This window comes from Macaca mulatta, chromosome 10 (assembly GCF_049350105.2).
Source record: "Macaca mulatta isolate MMU2019108-1 chromosome 10, T2T-MMU8v2.0, whole genome shotgun sequence".
Lineage (NCBI taxonomy): Eukaryota > Metazoa > Chordata > Mammalia > Primates > Cercopithecidae > Macaca > Macaca mulatta.
The window spans coordinates 100,581,993-100,601,102 of record NC_133415.1 but is presented as its reverse complement, the minus strand read 5'-3'; the positions used below and the strand labels follow the sequence as shown (position 1 = coordinate 100,601,102).

Here is a 19,110-nt window from a genome sequence, read left to right as displayed (position 1 = left end):
GTGCTGGGATTGCAGGCGTGAGCCACCCTGCCTGGTCTGGAACTCTTTGAAAAGAGATTGAAAACACTGTCAGCTCACAGAAGCCTGGAGAAGTTTGTGTCTGGTGAAAATCAGACCATCTGAAAGCCACAGTTCTGGTCTGCCCTCGAGACAGATACTATCCACAGACTTCTGATTGCAGTCCACTTATCTGGATATTTCAAAGACCAGGAAAGCCTACTATAATTCTTAGTAGCTTAGAGTCCTGATCATTTGAATGTGAACTGAAATGGTTTCATTGTAAGGAATCACATTTCTGACTGACAGTGGCTTATGCCATAGAAACATTTAATTCTCACATAACACCAAGTCCAAAGCAGGGGAGTCCAGGGGTTGGTTTTTCAGTACAACAGTGTCATCTAAGGTCCCAGGATCTTTCAAGCCTCTGTTCTGTCTTCATCATGTCTTTGGCCTTGTTGCCTCATCGTCCCAATATTGCTGCCACAGCTCCAGATGTCGCATCTCCCTACAAAGTGAGACTATAGGGCAGGACTCCTTGCTGTCTCTCTTTTCACCGGAGAGTAAAATCCTTGCCAGAACACTCCCACCCTAGCAGACTTTGCTTTCTGTTTCACTGGTCCAGGGTTGGGTTTTGCTCTTACCTCTAAATCAAACACTGGGAAAGGGCCTGGCTCCTTCCGATCCTTTGGATCTCAGCTCAAATGTCACCTCCCTAGAATGCTGGAAGGACAACCCGTTTTATGTTGATAACACTTAGCACTCTCTGGAATTAGCCTGGTTTGCCTATTTGTCCTTTGTCCTCTCTCCCCTCACTAAAAAGTAAGCTCTGTGCTTGTAGGGACATCGTCTGTCTTGTTCATCCCTGTATCCGCAGTACTAAGAACCAGGGTGGCAATCTGGATACTAAGTAAATATTTTTTGAATGAAGGAAGCAAGAAGAGAAAGAGGCTTGGAGAGCTACAGGCAGATCTGGCTTGCGTGTTTGCTGGAAGGTGACTGCTCAGGGCAAGGATGTCAAAAACTGTTAGTCATTTGCAAAAAGCTAAGCGGGTGGCTGGGAGGATTGGTTTCACACACAGTCACTTGCTCCCCGGTGCCAGAGCTGGGGTTTTGTGCTAGCATTGCTTGCAGAGGAGGGATCGTCCCCTTTATGCCACAGCAGGGACCTCATGGCCTTGCAGAAGGGCTGGTGGAACCCCCCACTTCTGATGACTCTTGGGCCAAGCTAGTCTTCCAGGTCAGTGGTGTGACATTCTAATGAGGGCTCTTGAGCTGAATATTTCTGCATTTGCCCTTGAAAAGACAGCTCCCTTCCCTAAATTGTCCCTTCCTGAAAGAACAGCTGTCACAGCCCAGGAGACCAGCCTCTTTAATCTCCGCTCCCCAGCCTACCCTCCTGAAAGCTCACATTTACCGAGCACTTCCTACAGGCTAGTGGTGGTTTAGGTGCTCCATCCTTTGAATGTGTAACTACTCAGCGATGCGGGGTAGTTACAGCCCCGTTTTGTAAAGGAGGAAAGAGACACAACGAAGTCTCTCTTTGCTCTGCCATGCTGGTAGAACAGGACATCACAGGCCGGCTAACCAGGGGCTCTGTGCAGCTCACGGACATGTTTTGTTTGAACCTTTTAGAAAGTTGTCAGATTTTTAACAACTACGAGATTTCGCATTTTAAAAATTCTGGATTTTCAGCTCCTCCTGAAAAATGGGGAGATGGGGTCCCCACCATTCCCTATAGCCTGAGATTGTGAACCAGTTCATTTGACTTTTTTCATGGCACTTTCCCTTCTGTTTTTCTCATTGTGGAGCAATATTTCTCTGTTCTATCTCTACCGAAAGTGGCCAGATGAGAGCTGAAGAGGAAGGGGGGTGTGCGGTTTTCTTATGGGTCCACTTCACCCGATTACGTTACCTGCCCGGCCCGTGTAGGCATTTGGGTTCGTCTCCCATTGTGATACTTTGTACCAAATGGCTACACTTCCAGGGACATTGTTTTAAGTGTCCCTAGACACTAACAATGTGCCTTGCAAGTGTGTAGTAATAATAATGTCTGATATCTACTGATTACTTTTGCCCAGCATTTCATCATCACAGCAAGCCTTTGAAACAGGGCCTAATATCATCTTCACTTTATAAGTAAGGAAACTGAGGCACTGTGTGTGATGCCCTCACTAGAACAGGAGGTCTTGAAGCTTGTTCATCTTTGTACCATTTGTGCTAGGCTTACTGGCTGTTTGAATGAATGATTAAAGGAATGAATGAATGATGTTCTCCTCCAAATGTTCATTGGCCCAGGAGGTTGAAAGTCTTAACCTCATAGTCATTTGTGACATTTCTGTTGGGGGAATAGTCTCTGATCAGTGTCACTGAGGATTCTTGGGTTGTGTTTCTGCTGTGTAACAAACCACTCCAAACTCAGTGACTTAAGGTAGCAACATTTTATTTTGGACGATTCTGTGGGTTGACCAGGTGGTTCTTCAGCTATGATATCAGCTGGCAGGTCTAAAACAACCTCATTCAAATGGCTAGCAGCTCTTGCTGGTCACTAGATGGGAGCTCAGTTATTCTCCATGTGGGCTCTGCCCTGTGGCTGCTTGGGCTTCCTCACAGTATGGCAGGCTCAGGGTAGCCTGATTTCTAAGAGTACAAAAATGAAAGCTGCGAGGCCCTCTTAAGGCGTATCCACAAAACTGGCACAGCATCACTTCTGCCACCTTCTCTTGGTCAAAACAGGTCACAAAGCCAGCCCGGTTTCATGGGGTGGGGCCCACACAAGGGTTTGAATACCAGGCAGTGTGGCTTTTTGGAGTCCACCAAAGTACTCATTCATCACAGACTGCAAGTAGCAGAGCCCAGCACTTGCTATCTCAAGCTGAAACAGGATTTACTGGGGGGCTCAGGAAAGGACAGGGCAGGAACTAAGGAAATTCTGGGGACCCTGGTGCACGAGTTACTAGCAGCCGCCCGAAGGAGGGTTTCCATCCCAATGCGACAAATGCACCCCTACTTTTTCTTTCTGCCCTTGACACTTTATTTGACAGTTGGGGACATGGTGAGAAAGTCTGACTGACCTCGGTCACATGATCATCCCTTGGCAGAGAGGATGGGGGCATCTTGGCAGAGGGGAGGTAGGCCTCAAAAGGAAGCTGGGGTGCTGTCAAAAGAAGGGGACCAGATGGACAAAAATAGTTAGAAATCTCTGCACTGCCCCTGCATAGGTGACTTCACCCCTGGCAGAGCAATGAACATTTCAAAACGAATGAATGGACTTTGAAAGTCCGGTATAAGTGGAATGCGCAAATCTGTGTGGCAGCTTCTCCAGCTCCAGGGCCCCATAGCTCAGGTGCTGTTGGGGGTCTGGAAGCTGTTCTCCACTTTATGGGGCAAAGTCAACTCCTAGAACCCCTGCCATGCCTCGATATCCCCCTCCAGAAGATGGCAGTTTGCTTCTGGCTCCTGAGAGGAGAGCATGCGCAGTAATGAGGGACCTGGGCTCAAGGCCTGCACTCCCTCCTCCCAGACCCCGCCTCGCCAGTGAGACTGCCTTCCACCCCCACACCTGGTGACACCCAGTGAGTCCCCCCGGCAGGGGAGGCTGCTAGTCGGCAAAACTGATCCAGACTCATCCCAGCTCGCAGAGCCTCTGACCCGGGCTTTCCTCCCACTTGCCGGTCTATTTCCGGCCGCTAATTAGATTGCACAGCACGCCACGTTGGGAAGCCGACCTGTCGTTCCAAAGGCACTCCACTCGCATCTCCAAATGTAGCGGGTGATTTGGTAAAAGTTGCTTCTGACTCCTTCTCCCGGCTTCTGAAATAATTGTAAGCATCGGGCCGTTTCCAAGGTGAGCTAATGAGCAGCTCATCTGCTAATAGCAGGGGCAAGCTGGCTGAGGATGGCACGCTCGCCTGTGGATTGGGTGAAAAGGAAAGTAGTAATTGGATTATTAATACCGAGCCGTCAAAATACCTTTTATTCCTTTTATGTTCTTCTCGAAGGAAACGACAATCTCTAGAAACATAAATACATGTTCTGTGGGGGTAAGCAGGGCTAGGCTAAGAAAATGTGGGGCTGAAAAGGGGGAGGGGGTTAAAAAGGTAGAATTGTCAGTCCTCACTGTGGCAGTCTACACTGAGAACCAGCCCACAATTAGGCGTGAATAATGACTCTGTTCAAGTCCGACTTTATTGCTTTTGGCCAAAGGCCTTTTGCAGAAATAACTTTGTAACTCCCTGCCAGGGAAGCTTTTGTCCACAGCTGAGACAAAGGAACAAAGAACAGAGGTGGGAATTTCTGTATCTGATTTCTACTTCCTCTAAACAGCCAGAAAGGACAGCGGGTGTGGCCTACCCAGAAGGCATGGGCTGGGGCAAAGGGGTGTCCAGCCTCCTGTGGGCCACACTGCTGTGCTGGGCTGTACCTTGTTGGTTTCATTCTGCACATTTCCACCCCAGGGCCTTTGCACTTACTTCCTCTGTTGCGTAGAAAGCATTTTGCCCACAACTGGCTTCTTGCCCACCTCTGCTCTCAGCTCAGATGCCACTTCTTATGCCACCTCCTCATCCCAGAGAGGCCTTTCCCAATTTACTGTCCATCCTATCACCTGACAACTTCCTCCAAAGCTTTTAAGACAATCTGAAATTCATCTTCATTCATTCATGTTCTCTTCCACCAAGGTGTCACAGCTCTGTGAGGACAGAGGCCTGGCCTGCCTTGTGGCCACTGCTGTTTCTTAGCATGTGGCACATAGTAGGTGCTCAGGAAAGATTGGATAGCTTGGAAGAGTTGCACATAGCTCCCAGGCCAAGCTCCAGCAGGGCTTTATGGAGCCCACTCAGTGTTTAAAATAGAAAGTTTTTACTTTGGAAATGGCATTTCCCATGTAGACCAAGCTCCACCCCGTCTCTTATCCTAAATCTAGGCCACTTCACTCACTCAGGTCTCCTGCCCGACCCTTGTAGGCATTTGCATTTTTGTCCCTGCTTTAGACAAAGGCCACTGTAGACATATCTCTCTCCAAAGGTCACCAGACAACATCCAGACTTCTTGCAATGCCAAGTCTTGTGCCAGACCGCTGGCCTCCACCAACCAGGTCCCACTGACCGGATCGAGGTGTAGTCTTCATCTTAGCAGTCCACACGCAGGGCGTAAATAGTGTTGATCTCATCATGTGCAGGTCATGGCGGGAGGAAGGTCTGGCAGGAGACCTGAGTGAGTGAAGTGGCCTAGATTTAGGATAAGAGACGGGGTGGGGCCTGGGCTCCATTGGAAATGCCATTTCCAAAGTAAAAACTTTGAACTTTTCCTTTTTCCCTTTTCCTTTCCTGGTCTCCTCCTAGCCTCTGGGTCATCAAGGGGGGAATCGCATGAACTCCTCCTTCATGGTCTTCAAGGAGACCTACTCCCACTGTAAAGGGAAGCTCAGAGGCCTTGGCAAGCAGGAATGTAACCACAGTGTCATTGCCTTTGCTTGTACTGTTGCCATCTAAATATGGCAGGGGTTCTCACCTAGGGGCAGTGTTGCCCCCTAGGGGGACATTTGGCAGTGTCTGGAGATAATTTTGATTGTCCCAGCTGGGGTGGGTGCTACTTGCATCTCATGGACAGAGGTCAGGAACGCTCCTGAACACCCTGCGATGAACAGCACAGTCCCCCCATCGACGAATGACCCCGCCCACAGGCCAGTAGTGCCAAGCTTGAGAGACCCAGGTTTATGGCAATGGGTGCTGGTTCCACCAAGATAGACTTTTCTTTCTAAATAAATTTACTGAAATAAGAAAGGGAATGAATGAATTAATGAATGAATGAATTTAGGCCCAGATTTGGGTATTCTACTTATACCAGACTTTAAAAAATTCATTTATTTGTCCTGAGACCCTGGCATATGGGATGGAGCACAGAGGGTAACCATCAGCCCTGTCGTCCCTTTCGGAGCAGACCGGGCTGTACCGTTTGCCTCAAATCAGGAGCCCCTGCCCTGGAAGCCTCCATCTTGCCAGAAACTTCCTGGGAGCCGCCTGTAAAAAAAAAAACAACTCTAGCAGCAGTTGATTCTGGCCCAGGAGAAGCTGTGTTATCCCAGGCAGAGTTCTGGCAGGTTGGGAGATGTTTCCAGGTCTCCTGCCCAGCCAGGCATGATTAGCATCCTTCCAAGCCTGGCCCCGGAGCCCTGGCCCAGCACCCCCATTGGAAGCCTGCAGAACCTCATCATCACCGCGCCACCCCCGCCCCCCGGCCCCCTCGTGCCACTGACAAGCCAATACCTGCCTGATGAGAGGGGCTCCCAGGGCCAGCAGCCTTCCCTCCTGGACTCCAGGGCAACCTCCATGTTGACAGCGGCTTTGAGCACAGGGCTCAAGGACAGAGCCTGAGTTGGAAAATTTCTCACCTCTGCAAAAGGGAAGAGCTAGGGGAGGTTGGGGCCTTTTCCCCAAATTAGATCTTATTCTTCTGTGGGGTTTTCTGGGTTTGTTAGGTGGCTTCCCTTCTACTTAAAAATAAGCTGGGGGTGGTTAAAAAATGGGAAGAAATGTTTCCAGCGCACACAGAACTGAGCAGATGTGTTCTCCAGAGTAAGGGGGAGAGGTTGTTGCTGCGACTCTGGCTCCCAGTACGAGCCCTTCATTTCACCCTTCTGCCCTGCTCAGAACCCCCTGGACCCGACATCGTGCCTTTAACCCCCTTGGGTCATGTGAGAAGGAACAGTGGGGTTGGGGCAATCTTCAGGTCACCCCAGGACTTTCCCAGGCTCAGGGATTCTTTGAAATGGGCTTGAGCACAAATGCCCAGCCTTGACAGCAGGGATGGACAGAGGCTGACTCAGATCAGGTTTCACTTCCTAAGAGGGAGGATGTACTACAGGGGAGGCCCATGTGGCCCCAGGCCTGGCCAGCCTCTGTGACCTAGCAGGACCGACTGTTTTCCAGGATGGCCACATGGTACCCTGCAGACTCATCCATGGTAGGACCTTGATGCTCCTCTGTTGAGAGGTGGGTCTGTGTCCCCTGCCCTTGAATCTGGCCAGATGTGTGTAGCCCTGGTGGAAGGAACACCATGGGACAGCAGAAAAGATGAAGATCACTGGGACCCTCGCTGTTGTGTAAGAAATCAGACCCTACTGCAAGGCCGCCATGCTGTGAGGAAGCCCAAGCCACACTGAGGCCACATGGAGGTGCCCACTCCACAGCCCCTCCCAAGCCCCCAACCGACTGCCAGCAACAACTGCCAGACAAGCCAAGGCCTTGCTGAGCCTTCTCAGCGGTGGCCTCAGATGTTACAAAGCAGAGACCAGCCCTTTCTGCCATGTCCTGCACAAGTTCCTGATCAGGAGCCTCTGAGAATAAAAGTAGGATTTTAATTCACTAAGTTTTGTGGTAAATTGTTACACAGTATTCTTAGTAACTGGAGCATTCAGCCAATTCCAGTGTTCCCACAGTGCAGTTATTCATTCATTCACTGAACAATACCCAGAGACTGTCCACCTCTCCCCTTACCTGCTCCCACCTGGTCATCTCAGTGGCCTCCCTGTGCCTGGCCTCATGCCCTGAAGTCTGTGCCCCTCACATAGTCAGAAGGATCCTGTTAAAACCTACATCAGGGCTGGGCATGTTGGCTTATACTTGTAATCCCAGCTCTTTGGGAGGCCGAGGTGGGAGGATTGTTTGAGTCCAGGAGTTCAACATGTGGGCAACATAGTGAGCCCTCATCTCTACCAAAAATTTAAAAAGTAGTCGGGCATGGTTGCCCTCACCTGCAGTCCCAGCTGCTTGGGAGGCTGAGGTGGAAGGGTTGCCTGAGCCTGGGAAATGGAGGTTGCAGTGAGCTATGTTCTTGCCACTGCACTCCAGCCTGGGCGACAGAGCAGGACTCCGTCTCAAAAAAAAAAAAAAAAGAAAGAAAAACTACACCAGATCACATCACCCACAGGCTAGAACCCCCAGCCCCCCTCACTCAGCTCCGTGCCGCCATGCTTGCCCCCTTTCCGGTCCCCGCTCAGGCGTCTTCCTACTTCAGGACAGTTGCACTTTCTGTTCCCTGTGTCTAGGATGCTCTTCCCCTAAATATCCACAAGGCATGTTCCTTCCCCTCCTGCAGGGATCCACCCAATTGTCGTCTCTCAGAGAGGCCTTTGCTGCCCACCCTATTTAAAGTTACACCCCCTCACCCCCTAGCACTCCAGCCTCCCTCCTTAGGACTTGATCTCCTTGGTACACATTGCCTCATACGCTGTGTAATTTATTTTGGTGTCTGATCCATGAAGAATTGTTTCTCCTGATTCCCAGCACTGAGAATAGGGCTGGGAGCATAGTAGGTGCTCAGGAAATCTCGGTTGACTACCTGGAAGAATTAGCACGTCGGCTGTGCCAGGAGCTGGGATCATGGCGTCGCACAACCAAGAGACAGCCCCTGCCCATGCAAGCTTCTGGTGAAGGGATGATCCTCTATAAAGTAAAACTCCGGCCAGGTGCAGTGGCTCACGCCTGTAATCCCAGCACTTTGGGAGGCCAAGGTGGGCACATCGCTTAAGGTCAGGAGTTCGAGACCAGCCCGGCCAACATGGTGAAACCCCATGTCTACTAAAAAAAAATATACAAAAATTAGGCAGGCATGGCCGGGTGCTCATGCCTGTAATCCCAGCACTTTGGGAGGCCAAGGCAGGCGGATCACGAGGTCAGGAGATCGAGACCATTCTGGCTAACATGGTGAAACCCCGTCTTTACTAAAAATGCAAAATTAGCCGGGCATGGTGGCACCTGCCTGTAGTTCTAGCTACCCAGGAGGCTGAGGCAGGAGAATCACTTGAACCCAGGAGGTGGAGGTTGCAGTGAGTCGAGATCATACTCTACTGCACTCCAGCCTGGGCGACAGAGTGAAACTCTGTCTCAGAAAAAAAAAAAAAAAAGAGACAGATGTGGTGGTGGGTGCTTGTAATCCCAGCTACTCAGGAGGCTGAGGTGGGAGAATCACTTGAACCTGGGAGGTGGAGGTTGCAGTGAGCCAAGGTCACGCCACTGTACTCTAGCCTGGATGTCAGAACGAGACTCCATTAAAAAAAAAAAAAAATTCTCAGGCCAGAGAGTAAATATGTTATGATAAGTTATGATAAGTGCTCTGAAGAGAGCAGCACTGGGACTGGGGTGGGAATGACAGAGCAGGGCCTGCTTCAGGGACGGAGGGCCAGGGAGGGCCCAAGTCACAGCCAGAGTGGCCAAGTCAGGTCCAGAGTTTGTGATTCCCACACCCAGGTTCCTTCCACTTTTCCACACCGCCTTCTGTTATCAGTTGTCAAAGAAGGATGGGCGAGTTGGCCCTCAATAAGGCGGAGAGTTGGGCACAGGCCGAGGAGGCCTAGCGTGGGCTGGCAGGCCGTGCCTTGAGGCCTCTGTTCACACAGGCACAAGGTGGCCAGGAAGCCACTTGAGTCAGCCGTCTGCCTCCAGCCTGCTTCCCCGTTTGGGTTCATTTGGTTGCAAGTGACAGAAAGAGCAACTAGGAATGACCTAATTGAAAAAAGGGAATTTCACTCCTGATCCTGAGTCAACGTATAGGGAAACTGACCTACAAAGAAAACAGAAACTACTTAAAGAGGAATTTATTGGGCCTGAAACAAAGAACCCAACCCAAATCTTCCTCTTTCAGGCTTGGCTGGATCCAGGTGTCCAGTGCTGTTAAGTCCCAAGTATGTTGCATTTCACAGCACTGCTCTGTTCTGTGTGTTGGCTTCATTCCCGACCCCACTTAAGACAAGGTGGTGTCGCTGTCGTCCCTGATCCTCACATTGGAACCACATGGAGTGAGTTAGCCAGTTGTAAAGACTGGATGCCTCTTCCTGACCAGTCAGGCCAAAGCACCTGGATGACTCTGGCCCGTCACTGAGGCAGGGGGTGGGGAGGCTCTGATTGGCCCAGGTCTAGGATCCCACGATCTAGCCTTGTAGCTCCGGAACTGGAGCCTGATTTGAACTTTGTGGACCAAGGGTGGGGAGAAAAGGATGCCCCAAGATTTTTTTTTTTTTTTTGAGATGGAGTGTTGCTCTGTCGCCCAGGCTGAAGTGCAGTGGCATGATCTTGGCTCAGTTCTCCTGCCTCAGCCTCCCAAGTAACTGAGATTACAGGCACACGTCACCACACCTGGCTAATTTTGGGTTTTTTTGTTTTTTGTTTTTGTTTTGTTTTTGTTTTTTGAGATGGAGTCTCGCTCTGTTGCCCAGGCTGGAGTGCAAGTAGCACAGTCTTAGGTCACTGCAAGCTCTGCCTCCCAGGTTCACGCCATTCTCCTGCCTCAGCCTCCCAAGTAGCTAGGACTACAGGCATGTGCCACCACGCCCGGCTAATTTTGTATTTTTGGTAGAGATGGAGTTTCACCGCATTAGCCAGGATGGTCCCGATCTCCTGATCTTGTGACCCACCCGCTTCAGCCTCCCCAAGTGGTGGGATTACAGGTGTGAGCCACCGAGCCCGGCCTAATTTTTGTATTTTTAGTAGAGATGGGGTTTCACCATGTTGGTTAAGCTGATCTCAAACTCTGAATCGCAAGTGATCCACCCGCCTTGGCCTCCCAAAGTGCTGGGATTACAGGCGTGAGCCACCAACCCAGCCTCAGATCCCCAAGAAAATTGGGAGCTGTTATAGAAAGGAGGTGAGATAATCCTGGGTGTCCCAAACCTAGCAGAGAACACAAGCCAGCATTTATTGGGCACTTGCTGCATACAGATCTGTTGCAAGGCTCCGTGCATGTTAAACCATCCACTCTGTAGGCAAGTGCTGTAAGCGTCGCCACTTCCCAGATGAAGTCACTGAGAACACAAGAGGTTCAGACCCTTGCCCAATGTCTAGGTAAGTGGTGGAGCCGAGATCCAAACCCGGGCAGGCTAGCTCCAGATCATACCCTTCTTCCTACTCAGCGTGTTTCCTGCTGCATTTTCCCCCAAGTAAGTATCAGGCTATTTTCTTGCCTCTGTCCACTTTGTCAGCTCCGTGAGAATCAAGAGTTTTGTCTGTTCTTTTTTTTTTTTTTTTTTAACGGATCATGAAATAGCATAAGGCAAGTAGCAGATGCTCAGGTATTTGAGGGTGTGAATTATATGGCCTGTCAAACATCTACCCACTTGACATACAAAACATTTCGGTGCTCAGCTTCCTAAGACTTGAATGTATTGTTTCTAAATTTCCTTTGTGCTCTGACTTTAATCCATGGCCACTCTGTTCACACAGCTTGCCTGTGGTTTGCCATTGTTTCCAGTCCTCTTTTCTGATCATTCTCACATGTAGCTGGAGTCTTTCAACTCCAGCTTTTCCTGTGTTGATTTAGAATATCACTTCCAGGAGGGCAGGGAATTCTCTTTTCACTGCTTTATCCGCAGTGCCAAGAACTGTGCCTGGCACACACGAGCCTTCAGGCATTTCTTGTTACATCAATAGTTAGGCGGGTAACTGGGTTCCTAAGCCCTGCATTTTTGGTCTGCAATCTTTATGCCCCTAATTTCCTTTCCAGATCCTGAGCCTTTGTCTTGAAACCTGATCTTTCTGTCCCGCCTCTGAATGACCCTTCTACTGTCCCCTGCCCTGTTCTTGAAAGCCGGCTTGGTTCTCTGCCTCCATTTGGAATTCCAAGAACAGGCAAGGAGAGCCACCAGATGGCCTGGACCTAGGTAGGGGAGACAGGGAGAAGCTGTGGCCCGCAGGTTACAGGAGCTTCTGTGCTTTCTTTGACAGCCCCAAAGAGGAGAAGGCTGGAGAAAGCCTGGGGCCAGGAAGAAGGGGAGACACAGGGGAGTGTACGGTTTAACAGATGTGCGTGTGTCATCCCCTGTCTAGACAGCTTCTGGGTTTGTGAGATTTGGGACCACACTTCCCCACCCCTCCAGGGGCCTCTCTCTGTTTCCTCTGCCTGCTCTTTGCCCAAACTGCTTCTCCTGCCTGAAGCATCCTGTCTTCTACCCTCCTCTTCACGGGCTATCCAAATCCTGTGGATTCTTCAGAACTTTGCTCCTATTAGGCTGCTCAGAGTTTATGCTAAGTACTCCTCCAGGAAGCCCTCCCTGACTGCTCCAGGTCAGCAGTTTCCCCTTTCCTCTTCCTGTTTATGCAACACACTTAACCTCAGTCCCTTGTGTCATTTGTTGCTTTCTAAGTCAGCATAAGTGTCAAAAGAGTAGGCTCTGGGGTCAGAATGTCTGTGTACAAATAGTAATACTGGCTTGCTTGCTTTATCTGTCACTTGGAGGTGGCACATCTAAGTGAACCTCCCAGGGGACAGGGAAGAGTGGATTATTGTTGTAATTGGGCAGGATTCTCCTTTCACTGAACACTGTGCCTCACATATAGCAGGCCTTTCATAAATATTTGTAAAGTAAATGAAGGAAGAAAGAAATGATCAGGCTCTCTGGACCACCTGAGGAGGCCCCCATTTCTGTTGTGGGGCTCTGGCCCCAGCCCATGGGACGTATCTGCGCACCCACAATTTCCTTTCTTCCCACCTCTCGTAAGTGTTTCCCGTCTGACCAATGCCACCTTCTGCCTCTAGCCTGTTCTTCCTCTCCCACCACCTCAGCTACCTAATTATTACCAAACTCTTCTCTCTCCTTCTCTTATTGGATTTGGGGGTGGAGAGAAGATGGGAAGGGAGGACCAAAGGGACAGTATTCAGCACCCATGCTGCATGACACTGGGCAGGTCCTGGAGCTTGTCCGTGCCTTATCTTCCTTGTCTGTAAATGGAGCATCCCAACTCACAAAGTTGTTGTAAGGGTGACATGAGTTCACACACTAAAAGTGCTTAGAATTGTGCAGGGCCTGTCATGTTAGCTATCCTTCATCGTTGTTGTTCTAGGGTGTTTCCTGTGTTGGTCTTATATACAGTAAGAACACCTGTGGCCTCAAAGCACTAATAGGGGTTGTTAGCAGGAGGCGGGAGATCATTCTTTGTTAAGCCGGTAAATATTTTGAATGCCTGCTATGCCCCAAGCACTGTTTTAACTGTTGAGGATATAGATCTGAACACAATGACAAAAACCTGCACCTTCATGGGGCTGATACTCTGCTGGAGGACACCCACAAAGAAATAAAGGAGCTAGTTGTGAGAGGGGATAAGTGCTACTGGGGAGGGCATAGATTTCGGTTTTAACCTGCCAAGGTGAAATTTGAGCAAAGACCTGAAGAGGGGGAAGAAGGGATGATGAAGATAACGTGATGAAGGCTCCAGGCAGAGAAAGCAGCAAGTTCAAGGGCCCTGGGGTGGCGTGTGCTAGCATGTGCAAGGAACAGTACAGAGACCGTGTGACTGGAGCCAGGTGTGCAAGGGAGAGAGGGGAAGGCAATAAGGTCGGAGAGGTGATGGAGCAGGTTGGGTGGGTTCTTGTAGCCTCTTTGGAGGTTTTTTGGGTTTTACTCAAAAAAAAATGGGAGTTCTTTTTTTTTTTTCTCGCTCTGTCGCCCAGGCTGGAGTGCAGTGGCCGGATCTCAGCTCACTGCAAGCTCCGCCTCCCGGGTCTACGCCATTCTCCTGCCTCAGCCTCCCGAGTAGCTGGGACTACAGGCGCCCGCCACCTCGCCCGGCTAGTTTTTTGTATTTTTTAGTAGAGACGGGGTTTCACTGTGTTAGCCAGGATGGTCTCGATATCCTGACCTCGTGATCCGCCCGTCTCAGCCTCCCAAAGTGCTGGGATGACAGGCTTGAGCCACCGCGCCCGGCCAAAAATGGGAGTTCTTGAAGGCTGTTCAGTGGAGGAAGGCAGGCCCTTGCTTTTGTTTTAACAGGATCTGTCTGGCTGCTTGATGGAAGCGACGAGGTAGAAGCAGGGAAACCAGTTAGGAGGCTGTTGGAATCCAGGCAGGATTCTCCTATCACTGAACACTGTGCCTCATGGGAGGCCCTTTATACATGCTTGTAAAGTGAAAGAAGGAAGAGAGAAATTATCAGGCCCTCTGGACCACCTGGGGAGGCTGCTAGGTCTGTTATGGGGCTCTGGCCCCAGCGCATGGGACATATCTGCACACCCACAGTTTGCTTTATTCCTGCCTCTCGTGGACGTTTCCCGTCTGACCAGTGCCTCCTCCTGCCTCTGGCCCCTTCTTCCTCTCCCACCACCTTAGCTGCTTGATCATTCCCAAACTTCTCTCTCCCCCTCTTGTTGGATTTGGGGATCCTCAGAGGAAAACAGCCTATCTGGGTCTCTAAACCGGTCTGGATGAGGTCCCGGGTGTTTGTTCACTGCTGTGGTGTGTGGCATTGGGAAGGCGGGGGCATCAGTCACTCTGAGACCAGTTTCCTTCTGCAGATCGGCAGAGAAGTTGAGAAGTAAAAATGATGTTTCGAAATGCTCAGGATGTTAGGTGTTTCCAGAGATGTCTCCTGGGCTGGGGAGCCTTTGCCAAGGTCCCGGAGAAGATTCAGGATGGAGAGGAGGAGCCAGAGGGACCTGGAAAGGAGCTGGTGGGAAGGAGAGGTGTTGTCCACGGCAGGGAAGGAGTGGCAGGCGGCTGGTGCTGCATGGGTTCACTGGGTGCTCTCTCGGTTCAGCCACTTTGAATATTTTACCAAGAAGAAGGAAAAAAACAAGGCAGAATCCCTTGTGTCATCTTTAATTGATTTCTTCAGCATCCGGAGAGAGACTGGCACGAGGCCAGGAGAAGTCCGAGCCAGGGGAATTCATCAAAAATCGACCCACTGATGACTTGATCTGATGAAATAATTAGCTCCTGTTATTCTCTGGCTTCTGGTGCCAGAGCTTTGACTTCCATCCAGAGGATAGCGGGTGAGAGCTGCCCAGGAGTGGGGGGTGCTCTGAAACCAACATGGGAGCCAGGAACAAAGTCCAGCTGACTGTGCCTCGGGCTCCATCTTGACCCAGCCCAGGGCTCCCAATGAGAGACAGGCTTATGTTATTCATGGCTGTCTCCAGGCCTTGGCCCTTCCCAGCCCCCCTGTACCCTGGCATCACAGGCCCGGGGCCAAAAAGGCCCTCGGAGGGAACCTGGCCACCTGGCAAATGAGGAGACAGCCTGGAAGACTCTTAGAAACTTGCTCAAAGATCTGCTTCCAGGGGGTCCTGGTTGAGCTGCCCAGATCGGGCCAGACTAGGTTTGAACCCGTGCTCTGCCACTTACATACCCATATGGTTGTGGGAAAGTGATTTTAACTCTGTGCCTCCGCTGCTTCAGCCATAAAATGGGTGGGATACTGACGGCTGGGTGTGCATATTAATTGGGTTGACACCTGCAAACAGCTCAGAGCAGAGACTGGAGCGTGCTGAAAGCTTTCACAAAGCTTCTACGAGGATCGGTTTCTGGGTTCAGAGAGTTACTATTTGTAGGGTGTCCCATCGGAATCCTCCCGATATTAGCACTGCACTTCTGTGTCTCTGAAGGAACGTGAATGTGCACGCTGGCTGGTGCACCCGTAGTTTCAAGTGCAAAGCATCCGATAGTGTTTCCCGACGGAGGGACATGGGCCACTGATAATGTATTAGGCTGTTTTCACGCTGCTGATAAAGACATACCCGAGACTGGGTAATTCATAAAGAAAAAGAGATTTAATGGACCCATAGTTCCACGTGGCTCACAATCATGGTGGAAGGCGAAAGGCACGTCTTACATGATGGCAGATGAGGAGATGAGAATCAAGCGAAAGGGGAAACCCTTTGTAAAACCATCAGGTCTCATGAGACTTATTCACTACCAGGAGAACAGTATGGGGGACACCACCCCCATGATTCAGTGATCTCCCACCAGGTCCCTCCCACAACATGTGGGAATTGCGGGAGCTACAATTCAAGATGAGATTTGGGTGGGGACACAGCCAAACCCTATCGGATAAACAACATAGTTGGAGGATTACTCTGATTTGGGGTGGTTCAGGGACTGATTCAACGGCTAGAGCTTGTCTCCTTTTCAGCTGTCTCAGCCTCCAGTTACCTCCAGCAGAAAATCTCAGATGGTGCTAATGTGCTTTGACTCCTTTCAACACCTGCTAATCTCACTTTAAAAGAGAGAGTGAGCACGGGGGCACGCGAAGCCTGGGACGCTATTTGAATCAAGTTCCACTGGTTCAGCTTTCTTTGACTTTCATTTGTACAATTAGCTCTACAGGGAAGCGATGTCCACTTTCCATGTATCTTTGGATAGGAAGTTTTCTTTTCCCAAAACATGTGTTTGTATTTTTATTTTGAAATGAGGCCATTTAAAGAAGCACATTAAGCAAATAATCACTGAAGGGCTCTGTAGATTCAGCAGAAATCAGGGCCGTGGTCTTTGAATGGAAAGAGTTGGGAAATCTGAGTTTCGTGATGAGAAGCCCACACTGAACGGTGAGGGAGGGCAGAATTCTCATCCCATCCCTGCCATCTTCTCTCTGGGTGGCCTTAGGACAGTCATGAAGCCTCAGTTTTCTCTGGAGCTAATAATAGTACTTGCAGGAGGGAGCCGTGGTGGAGGTTGAAGGAGATGCCACAGAGTGCCCAAAGCAGGACAACTGCAGTGGTAGGATCAATCTAATAATGGTTTACACTGTGGATTATGTATTCCAGTCAGTACCATGGCCAGGCTCTAGTCCCAGCACACTATATCAACACATTTAATCCTGCACACCCATTTCATAGAGGAGAAAACTGAGGCACAAAGGTGCTAAGTTACTAGCTCAGGGTCTTTCAGCAAGTAACTCCAAAGTCCATGTCCTTAACTCTCACACCACGTGGCACAAAGCAGGTGCCCAGCAAACAGTCGCCGAAGTGGCTCTGGCTGTCATGAGGTGTATGTTTCTGCAGATGAGAGATTGAGAAGGAAGCTGTTGTTCGCCCTCTGGTCCCGTGAAACTCACAGTTCTCATGTCAGACAACTGCACTGAGTGTGTCCCCAGCTCCCCTGAAATTGTGACTCTCTCTCAGAGCCATTGGGAAGGAGGCATTGAGCGGAGCCTGCTCCCTGCTTCCAGGGGAGGTGCTAGAAGGGAGACATGCTGTCCTGGCCAGCCTGACACAGGATACAGGTCCCTGAATGAAGTAAATTAGGATGCGCATCGGAGCAGCTGGGAGAGTTGATTGAAAGCACTATTTTCAGAGGCAGGTGGGCGAAGGGAGCAAAGAAATGATGCTGCACCCAGGAACTGGTAGCAAAAGGAGCCCTTACTTTCCCTAGACTTGATGGGGCAAGAGGAGGGAGAGGTGAACTCAGAACTGGGGAGACAGTAGAGCCGGGAGGTGTCCCCAGCAGGAGCTACTGCGTGCGGGAGGGAGAATAAATACACTGACTTCCTACACCTCCCATGCTGCAGCCTCCCAGCCGGAAGCCAGAGAGCAGGGATGTGCCAACCGCACCATTGATAGAGCTCAGCCTCCCAGGGTCCCAAGCAGAGTTGAGGGAGAAATGGAGCAGGAGGGACCCTTGCTGGGATTTTTCAACCATAGAACTGCCCAGAGAACACAGTGGCCAGCTCCTCGTTGGTGTTCATAGAGGGTGGCTGGGGCAAGGCATCACTGATGGACACCTCTGAGCCATGTAGACCCAAGGTATGGCATGGGCCTGCCAAGTCCAGCGTCCCTCACTCTGCAGAACTCAAAGGACCTTAACAGAACCTCCATTCCTTTATTTACCTAAGTATTTGTTTGTGCCAAGGCCTGGAGACAGCCATGAATAACATAAGCCTGTCTCTGTCCTCAGGGAGCTGACCCCCTAGTGGGGAAGAATTGGACAATGAATAAGAAATTGCAGGCCGTAGTAGTGATTACAAGAGAAATAAAACCGGTTATAAAATGCAGAGTGCCTGGGTTGGGGGCCCCGCTTTAAATGGGGTGGTCAGGGCAGGCCTCTCTGAGGTGATGACGTTTGCTCTTTTGACAGAAAGAGCCAGGAGTACAAAGCAGGAGCTTTTGTTGTTGTTGTTGTTGTTGTTGTTGTTTTCGAGACAGAGTCTCACTCCGTCACCCAGGCTGGAGTGCAATGACATGATCTCGGCTCACTGCAACCTCCATCTCCCAGGTTCAAACGATTCTCCTGCCTCAGCCTCCTAAGTAGCTGGGATTACAGGCGTGTGCCACCATGCCCAGCTAATTTATGTATTTTTAGTAGAGATGGGGTTTCACCACATTGGTCAGGCTGGTCTTGAACTCCTGACCTCAGGTGATCCACCCACCTCGGCCTCCTAAAGTGCTGGAATTACAGGCGTGAGCCACCGCGCCCAGCCGCAGGAGTTATTTTTTAAAAGAGCAGGTGCAAAGACCCTGGGGCAGAGAGCAGTTTGATTTGTCCATTCAGCAGAAAGAAGCCAGTGGGGCTAGAAAGGAGAGGTCGGGGAGAAGTGGGCAGGGGCCAGAGCTCACGGGCCCAGGCAGCCCTGTCGAGAAGTTTGCATTTTATCCTGTGAGCCATGAGCAGCCAGGGAAGGTGCGACAGGTGAGCACAGGACTGGCACTAAGGCGAGGTGAGTGCCTGGCACTTGTACAGCCTGGGAGTGAGCACCCCCTTCAGTCTCCACCTGCACGAGGCACAGTGCCCTCCCCTGCCCAGTGCTGGGATCTGATCTGTGTTTTAGGAAGATGCCTCCGGCAGCCCTGGGAAGAATGGAGGATGGGGGCAGGGAAGAGGGAGGCAGGAGACCCCTCAGGCCGCCTTGCAGTCCCCAGGAGAGGTGAAGCAGGCAGCACATCCCCCTGCCGAAACCGGAGCCCTTTCTGAGCCTCTGAGTCATGACTTTGAGCTGATGGCCGGGGTTCCTCCACGGAGGGCAAGGACAAACAGACCCTTTCAAGGTCACAGCGATACGGCTGCCCCCATGGCGTTTGGCTTCCTCCCGGCGCATCTGCAGGCTGTGGCTGTCTCACTTGCACTCTCGTTTTAAATAAATGATACCAGAAGTCTATATCTGGATAGGACTTGAAGGCTCATTTCCTCAAGAAGTGAAAAAATGACCGCAGAGAGCAAAGAGCAGGGCGAGATTAGAGACCTGCTCGAGCCAGAGTCGCGTCCCCACCTCCCTGCACCCACCTTTGCTGGTGACCTAGTCTGACCTGGGGCTGGGGGGTGACTGAAGGCACAGTGGCCCGTGGCAGGTCGTTCCCCTCCACGTGTTAGCGCTCAATTTTCTCTATTGTCATTTCGTTTATTCTGCAACTTAGGCT

General features: G+C 50.7%; 1 protein-coding gene across 21 annotated transcripts in view; it reads left to right on the top strand.

Annotated features, from left to right (window-relative positions):
* The window catches only part of SULF2 (sulfatase 2), a 131,395-nt gene that overhangs the window by 8,873 nt on the left and 103,412 nt on the right, over positions 1–19,110 (top strand). The window lies entirely within an intron of this gene.